Source organism: Carya illinoinensis, chromosome 3 (assembly GCF_018687715.1).
Source record: "Carya illinoinensis cultivar Pawnee chromosome 3, C.illinoinensisPawnee_v1, whole genome shotgun sequence".
Taxonomy (NCBI): Eukaryota; Viridiplantae; Streptophyta; class Magnoliopsida; order Fagales; family Juglandaceae; genus Carya; species Carya illinoinensis.
The window spans coordinates 39,152,218-39,165,379 of NC_056754.1; the positions used below are offsets into that span (position 1 = coordinate 39,152,218).

The 13,162-nt window shown below is 36.5% G+C and overlaps 1 non-coding gene across 1 annotated transcript; it reads left to right on the forward strand.

Annotated features, from left to right (window-relative positions):
* Positions 1-8,652: 8,652 nt before the first annotated feature.
* LOC122305873 lies at positions 8,653-8,759 on the forward strand. Its single transcript, XR_006241301.1, has one exon. It is a non-coding gene; the product is annotated as a small nucleolar RNA R71 (small nucleolar RNA).
* Positions 8,760-13,162: the final 4,403 nt, after the last annotated feature.

Below are 13,162 nucleotides of genomic sequence, written 5' to 3' on the forward strand. Positions count from 1 at the left end.
TTCTATAAAAAATTCTGGAGTGTAGTGGGAAAAGAAGTGACAAATGTTGTTCTAATGGCCCTTAATAATGATTAGTTTCTAGGGAAGATAAATCATACTTTCATCACTTTGATTCCAAAGAAGAAGCAGCCGGAGTTTATTTATGATTTCAAGTCCATAAGTCTATGCAATGTAATTTACAAGTAGATTTCAAAAGTTTTGGCAAATAGACTTAAGGAGGTACTACCAAACATTATCTCCAATTCACAAAATGCCTTTGTACCTAGAAGGCTCATTACATATAACATCCTTATGGCTTATGCATTGGTGCATTTCATCAGATAGAAAAGAGTTGGCAAAAAATGTTTCCTGTCCCTAAAGCTTGATATGAGTAAGGCATATGATAGAATGGAATGAGAGTTTATGGAAGAAGTGATTAAGAGGATGGTCTTTGGTGTAACATGAATAAACTTGGTGATGTTGCATGAAATTAGTCTCATTTTCAATTCTAGTGAGTAGAGAGCCAAGGTCCCTTATTTCCTACTTGAGGCTTGAGGTAAAGGGATCCTATATCCCCTTACCTATTTCTACTATGTGCTAAGGGTTTGATATCTTTACTCAAGCAGGCTGAGATGTCTAGATAGGTTGATGGCATACAAATATGCAAGGGAGCTCCAAAGCTAAATCATCCTATGTTTGCAGATGATAGTGTGTTCTTTTGTAGGGCAACTTTGCAGACTAGCCTAAATATTCAACATCTTCTTGAGATTTATGAAAAAGCCTCTGGCCAAAAGGTGAATAGAGAGAAGAATGTCCCAAGTAGACAATAGGAGGAGATTATGGCTTTTTGGGGGGTCCAACAGTACCAACAATATGAGAAATATCTTGGACTTTCTCCTATGGTGGGTAGAGGCAAGAAGAAAACTTTTTCTAAACTAAAACAAAAAGTATGGCATAAGTTAAAGGGTTGGAAGGAGATATTTCTATCTCAGGGAGGCAAAGAATTTATGATCAAGGTTGTGGCATTGGCTGTCCCAACTTATATAATGAGCTGCTTCAAAATTCTGGATATTATTTACACTAAGCTTGAAAACATGATGGCCAAGTTTTGGTGGGGTCAAAAGAAAGATGAGAATAAGATTAGATAGGTGAGCAGGAAGAAAATGTGTGAGGCTAAAACACATGGAGGGATGGGGTGACCGGTGCAAAACTGCAAGTGTACAGTATCGTAGTTTTATAATAAAGTGATAAGAAGAGTATCGCCTTCAGGGATTGGTACCTTACTTTTGCCAAATACCAAAATTATACTAATCTCGATTTTATCTAGAGGAATCACTAAGATTTTTGTAGTTGCAATTTAAACTAAAATCGACTCAAAGAGAAATACGCAAAGGAAATAAAACTGACGTTCGAAAATCAAATTAATGGGAAAGAAAACTTCTAGGAAATCGATTTTACCTAATTCTTCACTATGCTTTACTCATCCAAATAATTTAATTTAATTCTTTTTTTTTTCTATTAGCAAATCTCTAATTTATTCAAAAGCCTCTTTCGATAGTCAATTGGAAATTATTCTTGTTTATCAATTCGTACAAGAATATGCAAATTAAATAATCAAGAAAGCAATAAGACCAATGATTTAATTACTACATAGGTTCATACAAGTCTTTCGATCTCTATACTTACCTATGCTGAAATATTCAAGATCTACCCTATGATTCCCTCTTTCGATAGCAAATCACAAGATTAAACATCATCTAATCAATGGCCAGTTAATTAGATGCAATAAACTCAGAATAAATCAGATAAACAAAGAGACAATTGCCTTAAATTAGCATAGACAATCAAGCATAGTTCGGAACTAGGTTACATCGTTTTCCTATAATAAATAAAATTTAGCTCATGCTAGAAAATGAATTCAACATAAACGAATTCACCATAATTGTTCTGAGAATATTGGAAGAAAATAAACACTGAAAAATACTCCTCGCAGCTGCAACTCGTATTCAAAAACTCAAGGAAATGTTTCAATGCTTTTCTCCCGTCTATGCTCATGTATGATTTTAACGTATGTGCAATATATGGAATTCCCTCACCAAAACAGATGATTTGAATCCTTCTAGCTGTGTTTTTCTGTCCGAAAAGTGTTCTCCAGTCCAAAGGTATGGCCATATGGTGAAAAATCTATTTTATATGCTCTGACGGCGGAAAACCTTAGATCTGGAAAAATATGGTATTCGCTCGAGCGATGTGTCGAGCGAGCATCGAGCGTTCGACTCTGTCTAAATTCGCTCGAGCGGCTTATCGAGTGCACATCGAGCGTTGAACTCTGTCTGACTTTGCTCGAGCGGCCAAAAGCCTCCGCTTGAGTGATCTTGTAAATCTGCAATACAAAATTTTGCAAGTCATCAAATACCTCCAAACTTACAACTTTGTTTGTCTTCAAACAAAAAGAAAAGCAATTGATACTTTAGGCAATATCAACTCGACCCCAAAGAGAAATATCATCACTCACCAACCTTTTATGAATTTAGATTTCATCACTAGTATCTTACTCTTTTAATATCAAAGATAGCAAGAAAATCAATCAAAAATTTTGCAATTTGTCAAGCAAGAGTTAAACCTAAAGCTAAGACATTGAGTGTGTGTGTGTGTGATATAGTCAATTTAACCTCAAACCACCTGCAAACTCAAATAAAAGTAGAACAACTAAAATCAGAAGAATTCTCTCAAAACTTAACCCCATAAGTCCAGTTTTCAGAAATCCTCTCCACTAATGTAGTCAACACCAAAAATCAGAGATCAAAAGGTCTTTAATAAGGTTGTAATGATAGTCCACAGGGTGAGGGTTAAGAAAGAACTAGATATAGAAAATCAAAACAACCTGGAAAAATACTTAGTGAAAAGAACACTAAAAGAGATACCCACATGATTCAAATCATAGCTCTTTCTTGGCAATATGCTCATACTTGTGGCATTATTGTTGCTGTAATCACTGAAACAATACCAACAATTCCTTTAACAAAATCTGAAGTGATACATACTCCGCTTAGTGACTTCTTTTCCTTTTGTTTTTTTTTTCACTTTTTTGTTGTTTTTTTTACTATCTTTCTTCTTCTTTCTTCTTCTTCTTCTTTGATCAAACATAGCAAACATAATACAGTTCATCATTAAACAAATTTTCTCTTTTAAATGTAACTCTCCACCAAAGTATTTTCTCAAACTATCAAAGGTAGATTCATTGTTTTTAGGCTTAGAGCGGGCATGGTTTATGTAGTTCAAAGAATAAATAAAGGCTTATGAAGACTTAAGGGGGTTGACTATGAAAACACATCATGTAATGATGGCATGATATTTAGGACGGCTGTGAAAGCTTTTTGGTTATGCCAAAGAAATGCCTAGATCATTTCTCTAATATTTGGTCTCAACTAGGATTTCGCCTCAAGGACCCATCAACGGATTCTAGAACAAAGCAAAATCAAACTTCCCTCTTTCAATTAATTCAACTTCTTCTCTTCATAAGCAAAATGGAATAAGAGAAAAATGACTATGTGCTCAATTATGTTCAAGGTCAAAGATTTAAACCAAAGTACCCACAAAACTCCACTTGACATAAAAGAAATTTTTGAAAATTTTTCTCAAAACCATCTTCAATCACAAATTTCAGAGTCATAGAGAATTAAATCTTACTCAAATGCATGCTTGATAAGAGAATCAGACAACCCATCAACAACCCAAGACCTAGAAAACAAGAGGATCAAATGACTATAGGAGTTTATACCCCCAAACTTAAACTAAACAATATCCTCATTGTAATGCAAAAGTAAAAATGATTGAAGAAATAAAAGGAACTTCCTTAGTTTCATGATGAATCTTCCGTAGTTTAAAATTTTTTATCTCTTTATTCATGCTAAATAAACCTGCATCAAAAACCAAATTATTAAAACTAAATAAATAAAGATAATAAAATAAATGAAAGAATGAAAGATAGATCTATGGGTTACCTCCCATAAGCGCTTGTTTTAAAGTCTACAACCAGACTTTTCAATTTTCATCAATTAGGATCTCCAAGAGGAATAAATGCATAGTTCCTCTCCATTTGTTCTCCATAGTAGTGCTTCAATGTCTGACCATTAACTCTGAAAATATTCCCTGTCTTGTCCTTCAAATCTACTGCTCCAAAAGAGAAAATTTCATGAATTATATAAGGACCTATCCATCTTGATTTTAACTTTCCTGGGAAGAGTTTGAGTCGTGAATTGAAGAGTAAAACTTGTTGTCCTGGTGCAAACTCTCGCCTAAGAATCTGTTTGTCATGCCACTTCTTCGTCCTTTCTTTATAGATCTTTGCATTTTCATATGTATCATTCCGGAACTCTTCCATCTCATTCAATTGAAGAAGTCGCTTTTCACCTGCTGCCTTCAAATCAAAGTTAAACTTTTTTACAGCCCAATAAGCTCTATGCTCCAACTCCACAGGAAGATGACATGCCTTTCCAAACACTAATCGGTATGGAGACATCCCGATAGGTGTTTTAAAGGCTGTACGGTATGCCCACAAAGCATCATCAAGCTTCTTTGCCCAATCCTTTGTATTGGTTTTGATCATCTTTTCAAGGATGTTCTTGATTTCTCTATTTAAAATTTCAGCTTGGCCATTAGTTTGAGGATGGTAAGCAAGTACTATCTTGTGCTTTACACCATATTTAGAAAGAAGATTATCAAACAACTTGTTGCAAAAGTGAGTCCCTTCATCACTAATAATAGCTCGTGGAGTGCCAAATCTTGTGAATATATTCTTGTGCAGAAATTTGAGCATTACCTTTGCATCATTTGTTGTTGTAGTAATTGCTTCCACCCATTTTGACACATAGTCAACTGCTAATAAGATATAAGCAAAACCAAAAGAATGAGGAAAAGGCTCCATAAAATGTATTCCCCAAACATCAAACAACTCAAATTCTAAAATACCTTTCAGTGGTGACTCATGACGCCTTGAAATATTCCCCATACGTTGGCACCGGTCACAAGTTTTCACTAAAGTGTAACTATCACGAAAAATAGAAGGCCAAAAGAACCCACTTTGAAGTACCTTAGCTGCTGTACGGGTGGCTCCAAAGTGTCCTTTATATGATGAGGAATGGCAATGATGGAGGATGTCTTGCATCTCTTCTTCCGGCACACATCTTCGAATGATTTGATCTGGGCATCTTTTGAACAACAAAGGCTCATCCCAAAGATAATAATTCATATCATGCAAAAACTTCTTGCGTTGATGGTAAGTAAGATTAGGTGGTAAAACTTTGCGAGCTAGGTAGTTAACAATATTAGCATACCACGGAAGCTTGATCTCACATGCAAACAACTGCTCATCAGGGAATGCCTCTTGGACCACTGAATTGGTCTTTCTTCCTCTTGCTCTAACCGAGAGAGATGGTCAGCCACTAAATTTTCACTTCCTTTCTTATCTCAAATCTCCAAATCAAATTCTTGAAGAAGGAGGATCCAACGAATTAGCCTCGGCTTAGCATCCTTCTTGCCAAACAAATAACGAAGTGTTGCATGATCAGTGAACACTATTACTTTTGTACCAATGAGGTAAGATCGAAATTTGTCACAAGCAAACACCACAGCAAGCATCTCCTTCTCAGTTGTCGTATAATTCAATTGAGCTTCATTCAATGTCCGGCTTGCATAATAGATGGCTCTAAACAGTTTGTCTCGCCTTTGTCCCAACACTGCTCCAATTGCATAGTCACTTACATCGCACATAATTTCAAAAGGCTGACTCCAATCAGGCACAATCACAATTGGTGCTAAAATTAGTTTCTCCTTGATTGCATTAAAAGCCTGCAAGCAAATAGCATCAAAGTCAAATGCAGAATTTTTCTCAAGCAGATTACATAAAGGTTTAGAGAGTTTAGAAAAATCATTGATAAATCTTCTATAAAATCCCGCATGTCCCAAAAAACTTCTGATTCCCTTCACATTCTTTGGAGGTGGTAGTTTTTCTATGGTTGCAATTTTGGCTCGATCCACCTCAATTCCTTTAGATGAAACTCTATGGCCAAGCATGATCCCTTCTTGAACCATGAAATGGCACTTCTCCCAGTTCAGGACTAGATTTTTATCTTCACATCTTTGCAAAACAAGAGCTAAGTTATGCAAACAATGATCAAAAGATGTACCAAAAACTGAAAAGTCATCCATGAAAACTTCCATTATATCTTCCACCATATCAGAAAAGATAGCCATCATGCAACGTTGAAATGTTGCAGGGGCGTTGCACAATCCAAAGGGCATCCTCCTAAAAGCAAATTTTCCATAGGGGCATGTGAATGTAGTTTTCTCTTGATTTTTAGGAGCTATGACAATTTGATTATACCCCGAATAACCATCTAAAAAGCAATAGTAGGAGTACCTAGCGATCCAACATTTGATCAATGAATGGAAGCGGAAAATGATCCTTTCTTGTTGCTTTATTCAACTTGCGGTAATGCATGCATACACGCCATCCAGTGACCGTTCTTGTAGGAATGAACTCATTATTGTCATTTTTCACCACCGTCATTCCACCCTTCTTTGGTATAACTTGCACTGGACTTACCCATGAGCTGTCTGAAATAGCATAAATGATTCCAGCATTAAAAAGTTTCAAAATTTCAGCTCTCACGACTTCCTTCATTGCTAGATTTAATCTTCTTTGGTGCTCGATCGTTGGTTTGTAAAGCTCCTCCATTAAAATCTTGTGCATGCAAATGGAGGGACTTATTCCTTTTATGTCAGAAATAGTCCATCCCAAGGCTGTTCTATGCTCCCTCAATACACGCAGCAACTTTTCCTCTTCTTCGGGTGTGAGTGATGTAGCAACAATCACTGGAAATGTATTACTATCACCCAAGAATGCATAGCGAAGATGCTCAGGTAATTGCTTCAACTCCGGAGTTGTATTTTGTTGAATCTTTTCTTCCGCTTTCATAGAATCAATCTTTGGTACCACCGGCTCTAGCTTCCCCACTTCAGTATTAAGTGATGTAACCTGCTGCAATAATCATTCTAGGTGATCGGATGGCATATCTTCTTGAAATGCCTCTTCTACACATTGCTTAATGACATCAACCCAGAAGCAAGTATTTGGATCTTCTAGAAATTTCATGGCTTGGTAGATATTGAACATAACTTTTTCCTTATTAACTCTCAATGTTAATTCACCCTTTTGAACATCAATCAAAGCTCTTCCCGTAGCCAAGAATGGTTGGCCAAGAATTAGAGGGACTTCTTCATCTTCTTCCATGTCTAACACCACAAAATCAGCAGGGAAGATAAATTTATCCACATTTACCAATATGTCTTATATGATTCCATATGGATACTTGATGGACCGATCCGCTAGTTGTAAAGAAATTGTTGTTTGCTTCATCTCTCCAAGTCCTAATTTCCTGCAAACAGAAAGTGGCATAAGATTAATGCTAGCACCAAGATAACATAAAACTCTATCAAAAAATGAATTTCCAATAGTGCAAGGTAAAGTGAAACTATCCGGATCTTTTAATTTTTGAGACAATTTCTTTTGAAGAATGGCATTGCATTCTTAAGAAAGTTTCACTGTTTCAAACTCCTCCAACCTTCTCTTCTTGGAAATGATGTCCTTCAGAAATTTGACATAATTTGGCATTTGTTCCAAGGCATCTGCAAAAGGAATATTTATGTGAATTTTCTTAAAAATATCCAAAAACTTAGAAAATTGCTTATCTAATTTTTGCTTTTGAAAACACTGAGGATAAGGAAGTGGAGGAGCAAGAATAGGAGGATTGTCAGGAAATGAAATTGCTGGAGGCAAGTCTGTCTCTCTTAGTGTACAATCTCCTCTTCTTCTACTTGATCTTTGCTTTGGCCATTGTTCGCAGCGGTAGGGATGGACTTGCTCTCCTTTAATGGTGACCTCTCAATTTCTTTTCCACTCCTAAGTGTGATGGCCTTGCATTGTTCCTTTGGGTTCACTTTAGTGTTGTTAGGAAAAGCTCCTCTTTGTTGGGTATTAATGGTAGTGGCTAGTTGCCCTATTTGCACTTCAAGATTATTCATAGTAGCTCCCATATTGCTACAATAAGTCTCAATGTTATCCAACCGTGAATTAGTCTTTTTAAATCTTGCATTGGTCTCCTGAACAAAGAAAACCATGGCATCCTCAAGTGACATCTTCTTCTCGCTTGGTTGGCTATCAAATCTTGGAGGAGGTTGAGGTTGCAAGACGTTCTTTGTATTTCCATATGACAAATTCTCATGATTTTGAAGCCCTAGATGATAGTAATTTGGTATATGATTACCACGATAGTTGTAGTTCCGATTGTTGATGTATTGAACTTGTTCTTGACTCGCTTCATTACTTGGAACTATTATACTTGTAGATGCAACATATTCAGTATTTTGTGGTATCCTTTGTGTTGTCAAGGCTGAAATATGATGAGATAGAGTAGTAACTTGAGCTGAAAGGGCTGCTATCGGCTCCAAGTCATGAATTCCAGCAACTTTCTTAGCCAAAGTCCTCTCAGTTGGCCATTGATAGTTGTTTGAGGCCATTTCTTCCAAAAGGGCAGTAGCACCCTCAGCTGTCTTTGACATCAAAGCCCATTTAACCCATTATAAAACATCTGAACTTGTAACCAATCTGGCAATCCATGTTGTGGGCAACGTCGAACCAAGTCTTTATACCTTTCCTACACTTCATAGAGTGACTCAAAATCATTTTGCTTGAATTGACTAATCTCACTCCTGAGTTGGGCTATTTTTGTAGGAGGAAAGAATTTATCAAGAAACTTCTCAGTCATGTCTTGCCAACTAGTGATGCTTCCCAATTGTAGAGATTGTAGCCAACCTCTAGCCTTGTTCCTCAAAGAAAAAGGAAACAATCTCAGTCTAATGGTGTCTTCAGTAACACCATTAATCTTTACATTGTTGCAAATCTCCAGGAACATTGCCAAATGAATATTGGGATCATCAAGTGGTGATCCGTTGGATTGAGTCTGCTGCACCATACTAATCAAAGCTGGTTTGAGCTCAAAGTTGTTGGCATTAATAGTCTGGCGCCTTATACTCGAGTAATTTCCATTTACAACTGGACGTACATAGTCCTTCAAGGTGCGTGGCAGTGCCTCATTTGCTTCTTCAGCCATGGCTAGTATCTTATTTTTTCTTCGTGATCTAAGAGTTCTTTCAATCTCCGGATCAAAAAGAATAATATCATGAAATCTAGCACGGCGCATCCAATATCAAAAACACACCTGTAGAACAATAAAATATAAGAACAACTTAAAATAATATTCTAAATTAAAACCAAGATTACTTAGTATCGATATTGACAAAAAGAATAAGAATAAACCAATCCCCGGCAACGGCGCCAAAAACTTGACCACAGCAAAACTGCAAGTGCACAGTATCGTAGTTTTATAATAAAGTAATAAGAAGAGTATCGTCCTCAAGGATTGGTACCTTACTTTTGCCAAATACCAAAATTATACTAATCTCAATTTTATCTAGAGGAATCACTAAGATTTTTGTAGTTGTAATTTAAACTAAAATCGACTCAAAGAGAAATACGCAAAGGAAATAAAACTGACGTTCGAAGATCAAATTAATGGGAAAGAAAACTTCTAGGAAATCGATTTCACCTAATTCTTCACTATGCTTTACTCATCCAACTAATTTAATTTAATTCTTTTTTTTTTCTATTAGCAAATCTCTAATTCATCCAAAAGTCTCTTTCGATAGTCAATTGAAAATTATTCTTGTTTATCAATTCGCACAAGAATATGCAAATTAAATAATCAAGAAAGCAATAAAACCAATGATTTAATTACTACTTAGGTTCATACAAGTCTTTCGATCTCTATACTTACCTATGCTGAAATATTCAAGATCTACCTTATGATTCCCTCTTTCGATAGCAAATCATAAGGTTAAACATCATCTAATCAATGGTCAATTAATTAGAAGCAATAAACTCAGAATAAATCAGATAAACAAAGAGAGAATTGCCTTAAATTAGCATAGACAATCAAGCATAGTTCGAAACTAGGTTACATCGTTTTTCTAGAATAAATAAAATTTAGCTCATGCTAGAAAAGGAATTCAATATAAACGAATTCACCATAATTGTTCTGAGAATATTGGAAGAAAATAAACGCTAAAAAATACTCCTCACAGCAGCAACTCGTCTTCAAAAACTCAAGGAAATGTTTCAATGCTTTTTTCCCATCTGTGCTCGTGTATAATTCCAACGTACGTGTAATATATGGAATTCCCTCACCAAAACAGATGATTTGAATCCTTCTAGCTGTGTTTTTTTATCCGAAAAGCGTTCTCCAGTCCAAAGGTACGGCCATATGGTGAAAAATCTATTTTATATGCTCTAACGGCGGAAAACCTTAGATCTGAAAAAATACGGTATTCGCTCGAGCGATGTGTCGAGTGGCAGTCCAGCGTTTGAATCTGCTTGAATTCACTCGAGCGGCCAAAAGCCTCCGCTTGAGTAATCTTGTAAATCTGCAATACGAAATTTTGCAAGTCATCATGGGGTTTAAGGATCTACAAACTTTTAACCAAGCCCTACTTGCCGAGCAAGGCTGGAGGATTATGACGGAAGACACAGCACTGCTGCATCAACTTTTTAAGGCCAAGTACTTCCCAAACTCAAGTTTTGGTGACTCTACTTTGGGGATTGACTCTTCTTATGTATGGAGAGGTATATGGTATCAAAGAAAAACCTGTTGAAAGGGTGTAGATGGAAAGTGGGGGATGGTAAGTTAATAAATATATGGACTAACCATTGGTTTCCAGGCCATAGACTAATTCATAATTCCTCTCAAGGGTATGATAAAGAATCCTCAACAGTAGCGAGCCTTATTAATGATGATAAAAAGTGTTGGAATGTGGATAAGGTTGAAAGATCATTACCCCCTTGAGCAGTAGAAGAGGTATTGAAGATTATGCTTAGCTCAGAAAGGAGACCTGACTGCCTCATTTGGGAACATGAAAAGCGTGGGATATTCAGTGTAAAAAGTGCATATAGATTCTTTTAGAATCAATCTATGCAAGGTGGTGAATGTTCAACTGTAGAGGATCAAAGAAACATGTGAAAGAAATTATGGCTTATGAAGGTTCCCAATAGAGTGAAAGTTTTCGCATGGAGAGCCTGTAAAAATGGACTTTTAACTCTGAAGAACTTAAAAGAGAAACAAATAATACAAGAAGCCTCTTGTGGGTGGCATATTGAAGAGGATAACATATGTAGGGCATGCTTTATGCTATTGCCCTTCAATAAGAAAGTTGTGGCAACAATACTTCTATGATTTACTGGTAGTCGAAAATAAGATGGATTTTGTGTAGATTGCAATGAAAATTATGGAAAGAGGCAAAAAAAAAGGGAGTTGGAACAATTTTTCCTGATGGCTTGGGGCATGAGGTACATAAGAAACCAAAAGGTTGATCTTAGCTCAGGAGTTCAAAGATGCTAAAGAACAAAGGTAAAATAAAATCTATCCAGTTGCAGTTGGCAGGCCCCTCCCCATGGGGTGTTGAAGTTAAATGTAGGTGGTTCCATCTTTGATGATCAAAGCAAAGCAAGTGTGGGAATGATCTTAAGAAATGCTTCAGGTGGAGTGCTCCTGGCTGCTTGTAAGAAAGAGATTGAAGTTAATGATCCTATAGAAGTGGGGCTCCTTGCTATATTAAGAGGATTACAAATCTGCATCTCCATGGGCATAAATGAACTTGTTATTGAAAGTGACTGATCACACCCTATGGTTAATGAAATACTTTCTGCAAGTGAATCCATGTCTTTATGGGGCAATCTTGCTTATGATGTGAAGAATATGATGAAGTTATTCCTGAAATGTTCCTTTTAACATAATTGACATATGGCTAATGAAGTAGCTCACACATTGGCAAAATATGCCTAACATCAAGATGACTTGATAATTTGGTGGGATTCTTTCCTTTATTATATTCCACAGATTATTTGGTCTGAGTTATTGATGCAATGTGGTTGTTTATGAATAAAAGATTTATCTTGTTATTAAAAAAAAAAAAAAATTCCTCTTCCTGAAATTTATCATTACCCCGTAACATCATGCAAAGACCAATTTAATTTTATAACCTTAAATAAAAAAATACGTAACTATCATCTGGGCCCACATAATCAGATTAGCCATCAAAATCTCATAATAGTTTATGTCCTTAAAGTTAATATCCACAAAACATAAAACATATCACTACACTAAAATAACTTATAAATTCTCGGAATTTTACAGTCTAAACAATTCATCCTAATTTCATTAAATGCTCAAATAATATTTCTAAAAAGATCCATATCACCAACTTGAAATAAACCATGCGAACTCATGTAATCCATGCAACTCATGACTATGTCCTATCACCATGCATGACTCATAACCTCGTACCCCGTGCAAACTAAATACATAACTCATAGCCTATGCACTTTAAACCAAGGGACCACTAACATATGGACCCGTCACTTGGCTTGTAGACCCAACCTTGTAACTCAATACCAAAACACACAACCTTTAAATAAAATTATAAACTTTACCAACCCGTGATAATACTAAGCCCAAAGCATGCATGAAATTCATGAGAGAGAGAGAGAGAGAGAGAGAGAGAGAGAGAGAGAGAGAGAGAGAGAGTTGGCATGATGGATGTCAAAAGAGATTGTGATGCTACAGATTGGGCGTGGCCGGGAGGTTTTTTTTTTTAGTGGGAGGTCTTCCACAGTGCAAGAGGCTGGTCCTCACGATGCAACCAATTGCTGGCTTGGGCAGTGGTTGCTTGGTTAGAAAACACGTTCGTGACGGTGCACATGTAGGGGTGTAAGCTTCTTGTGGCAGTGCTCATTTGTGTGGTGCCACTTGGAGGTGGACTTAGTATTCTATCTCAGTTGTTCAAAACAAAGGGTCTTTGTGTGTTTCTCTAGAAGTTTTCTATGAAAGAATAGAGACTAGCTAGAAATTACAACGTGTACAACAATATTTAGGGGGAATCAGGAGGTAAAAATAGGGCTGAGTTTGTGGCACAGTGTTCTCTTGGCAATATGGGGGCAAGTTGATACTATGGTGGCTTCAATGGTCCAGTAACTAAACTTGAGTGTTGGTGCTAGTGGATGAGCATGGGA